Source organism: Hemibagrus wyckioides, linkage group LG06 (genome assembly GCF_019097595.1).
Source record: "Hemibagrus wyckioides isolate EC202008001 linkage group LG06, SWU_Hwy_1.0, whole genome shotgun sequence".
Lineage (NCBI taxonomy): Eukaryota > Metazoa > Chordata > Actinopteri > Siluriformes > Bagridae > Hemibagrus > Hemibagrus wyckioides.
Window position 1 is genome coordinate 1,194,573 of NC_080715.1, and position 4,499 is coordinate 1,199,071.

At 42.5% G+C, this 4,499-nt stretch overlaps 1 non-coding gene across 1 annotated transcript; it reads left to right on the forward strand.

Annotated features, from left to right (window-relative positions):
• Positions 1–3,364: 3,364 nt before the first annotated feature.
• On the forward strand, positions 3,365–3,471 carry LOC131355349 (U6 spliceosomal RNA). Its single transcript, XR_009204857.1, has one exon. It is a non-coding gene; the product is annotated as a U6 spliceosomal RNA (small nuclear RNA).
• Positions 3,472–4,499: the final 1,028 nt, after the last annotated feature.

Sequence of the window (4,499 nt, forward strand, 5' to 3'; positions counted from 1 at the left end):
ACACCAGAGAAAACAGGGTGCTATATTCAAGTTCTGTAAAAAGCCCCTTTTTACTTCTAGATACTTTAGTGTGGAAGTGTGGAAATTATTCATAGTATTCATTAGCGTTTCCTTTCAACATCAATTTATGCATCCACTGGGATGCTTTAATCCGGGTTTGTGCGCAGTCTAATGCAGCAAATACTCTGGGAAATCTTAACACAAATGCGTATTGTGGTTAGTGTCAACTAAATCTGCTGTGGAGCAGGCTAGCTGTGTATAGAGTCAGTGTATAGAGTTTATCCTAGAGTTCAGTCCTGCATTGAGGTGTACTTCCCCTATTGAAAAGATGCTCAGAGGGCGTGGTCAACTGGAGCAGAGGGAATCATGAAGTAGATACCAGATATAACTCATAAGTGCAGTGTTCAATCAGGAATAATGAATTATTTTGTGAGTAAGTGCTAAGAGAGGAGGCTGGTTCCTGCTGTCAGGCTTATTTAAATGCATAAGCTACGATTCTGCAATATCAACTAATGTTATTGTTTCCTTTAACACAGATAATGGAACACTTCACTACATAATTATCACTTCAGAGAAAACATTCAGGAGCCTCATTATATACCATTTATATGGATGACATTATTATTGTGTATTATTATGGCATTATTATTATTCCATTCTCAGCATTAATGTCCTCTGTGATTGCCCTAGCAGCCTCTGCTCAGCAGATGAGCCACAATAATCAGCAATAATCTCCAGCTGCTTGTTGGAATGAGGTGTTTTTATGGAAAATGTTACCTATTATAAAACGGCAAAATCGTCTGTACAATCATTCTGAGAGAAATTAAGCTGTTCATCTGAAGATCAGTTCAGCGCATATACTGATATAGTCATTGATGTTAATACTGAATCTTCAGATCTCAAAAAAATAATTCATATATTCTTATACACTACATATAAAAAGTTAAGGATATTGGGCTTTCAGGTGAAATTTCAGGATGCACCTAAAATGCACTATAACCTTTACAGGTGAACTTAATTTGACCTTCTCTACACTTTTGAATGCACATGTCCAACTGTTCAGTGTTTCAGTACTTTTTGCAGAGATACAGAGAGACTGGAAGAGTCATAGAAAGGCACAGAAGTGGACGTCCTTTGGCCACATCCCACTTTGATAACCGCTTCATTGTGAACAGTGCCCTGCGGAACCGGATGATGAATGCCACTCAACTCCAGACACATTTAAGGGAGGTGAGAGGAACCCAAGTGTCACGTCAGACCATTCGAAACCATTTACATCAGCGTGGTCTGTGTGCTAGCCGACATGCAAGGGTACCTGACCACACCCCCAGGCACAGGCGTCGGGCCAGGGAGCATTTACACTGGACGAGGGACCGGTGGGCCTCAGTGCTGTTCTCTGATGAAAGTCGATTCACGTTGAGCAGAAATGATGGACCCAATGATGTTGGAGGCGTCAAGGAGAGCGATATGCTTCAGCCACTGTTGTGGTGGTGTTACAGTCTGGGCAGGTGTGTCCACTCAATACAGAACTGACCTACAGCTTGTGAATGGTACAGTGACAAGCCAATACTACCTGAATAACATCATTAATCCAGTCATTGTGCCCTGCATGAACAACACAGGCCTAATTTCATCTTCATGGACGACAATGCTCCAGCTCATCGAGGTCGCATCATTAGGGAACGGCTGCTGGAGGCTGGGGTACCTCAAATGGAGTGGCCTGCACTTTCTCCAGACCTGAATCCCATAGAAAACCTCTGGGATCAGCCGAGTCGCCGTGTAGAAGCTCGTAACCCTGCACCCCAGAACCTCAATGACCTGAGGGCCGCCCTTCAAGAAGAGTGGAATGCCATGCCTCAGCAGACAATAAGTCGACTCGTGAACAGCATGAGACGTCGTGGTCAAGCTGTAATTGATGGTCAAGGGCACATGACAGATTATTGAGACATTGAGATTTTTTGTTGTGGTATACCCACCACTGTTGTTGGATTTTGTTTCAATAAATTGTTTGAGATGAGGAAATGCCCTACTTTCATTATATAATATCACTGTAGTGTGAACTTTTTACATTTTCCATAAATTTCACCCAAAAGCCAAATATCCTTAACTTTTTGTGAGTAGTGTATATCATATATATCAAGATGACCAAAGCCACTGACAGACTGTGGATGAGAGGTTGGATTTAGAGTGCAGCATCTTGGCCAAGACAAAGAGGAAAAAGCAGAAGGTGGAACAACATTGGAGTGAGGACAGGTCACATGACTGTAGAGGTTGTTGTGCATGATGTTCTTCTGTCCTGTACTCAGTCTTGAAGATTAATTGGTAGGGAGTAAGATAGCTTGTTTAACTGGAGGTGATTGAGCTTTTTTAGTACAATGGTACCTTCAAAACACAACGACAATCATCTCAGCTCTCACTGCTTGGATCACTGCCTGGATTTTGCCAGTCAGCACCTCCACACTCTCTCCTCTCTCTTCTCCACTCACTGAAATCAAATACTCATCAAACCCAGAAATTCCCACAATTCTCCAATCAGTGCACTTCTTCTCCTTGACCCCTCCCCCTATTCACAAAATACAGCTATACCACACCCCTACTCACACAGAGACAGGTTCCATGGCTTTCTTGCCTAATATGCAACCATATGAACGTCATGTGACACCATTAGCAAATATTCTGAGATGTCTAGTAGAAACAGTAATGTAGCTATAGGTGTGTGCTTTTATCACTGACCACAATGACTGGTCCACCATCTCTCAGATAGGTAGATATGCATCAAGACGCTCCTCTGGCATTTACAGCTGCACAGATTTTGGACCATGTTGAAAAAATCTCAGGGAATCCAGTGGTCCAGTTAGACTATTAACCATACTATTACCCATAATCTTCTGCTGATGCTTTAGGCAGGATGTACCTTCTGTTTCCATAAGAGCTTAGCCTGGGCAGATATAACCTCGTCATAATCCATCGCACCAACCACCAGCATGATACATGATACAGATCCTGCATTCTGTAAAAGCAATTCTATAGTTATAGAGTTATAATTATTGCAAAGTGAGTGATGCTAATATCAGAGCTTAAAAGTGCTAACAGAGTGCACTCTTCAACATTCTCATGAGCTCTTGACTTCCAAGCAGCGTAGCTCAAACTAAACAAGCATTAAGGTTTATGAGAGCTAAGAAAATATGAATAAATCATAAATGAGAGGAATTACAGACAAACAGGCAGACAGACAGACATCCCAATGGGAAATTTACAACTTCCAGCAGTATCCACAAACATATGCAATAAGGCATGCAGTAAATACTACAAATTTAAAGGTAATAAGGTTTAAGAGTCTGTGCATTTACTGATGTAGTCTATAGTGCTTGCTACGGCAGCACATATACTAAAATTGGAACGATACAGAGAAGATTAGCATGGCCCCTGCGCAAGGATGACACGCAAAATCGTGAAGCGTTACCATATTTTTTGGGGGCAGTGGTGGCTCAAGTGGTTAAGGCTCTGGATTGTTGACTGGAAGATCAGGGGTTCAAGCCCCAGCACCGCCAAGTTGCCACTGTTGGGCCCTTGAGCAAGGCCCTTAACCCTTTCTGCTCCAGGGGAGCCGTATCATGGCTGACCCTGCGCTCTGACCCCAACCTCCAAGGATGGGATATGCGAAGAAAGAATTTCACTGTGCTATAATGTATATGTGACAAATAAAGGCTGTTTCATTTCATTTCATTGTTAGTGTAACCTGTTTCTGAGGAATATTGAATGTCTGGATATGATGGAATCTTATTGTTGATGTTTTCTGTCTCTACAGCACTCTCTCACAAACAGGCGCTCGTTACAGAGCACTTAATCTCGTAATAACGAATATGTTTATGTAATGGAAAGACTTGTGGACTATTTAAATCACTCTACAGCGAATACCTTTGAGTGCTGTAAGTTAATTGATTCTGCTCAGACACACCACATGAGAGAGGACACAAAATTAGAAATGTGGCACTTCTCCTCAATGTACAATATATTGCCAAAAGTATTGGGACATCTGCCTTTACATGCACATGAATGTAATATGGAGTTGTCCCACCCCTTTGCAGCTATAACAGATTCAACTCTTCTGAGAAGGCTTTCCATAAGGTTTAGGAGTGAGTTTATGGGAATTTTTGACCGTTCCTCTAGAAGTGCATTTGTGAGGTCAGGCACTGATGTTGTGATGACGAGAAGGTCTGGCTCACAGTCTCCACTCTAATTCATCCCAAAGGTGTTCTATGGGGTTGAGGTCAGGACTCTGTGCAGGCCAGTCAAGTTCCTCCACATCAAACTCACTCATCCATGTCTTTATGGACCTTGCTTTGGTCACTGGTGTGCAGTCATGTTGGAACAGGAAGGGGTCATCCCCAAACTGTTCCCACAAAGAGCATGACATTGTCCAGAATGTCTTGGTATGAAGCTGAAGCATTAAGAGTTCCTTTCAGTGGAAGTAAGGGGCCGAGCCCAACCCCTGAAAA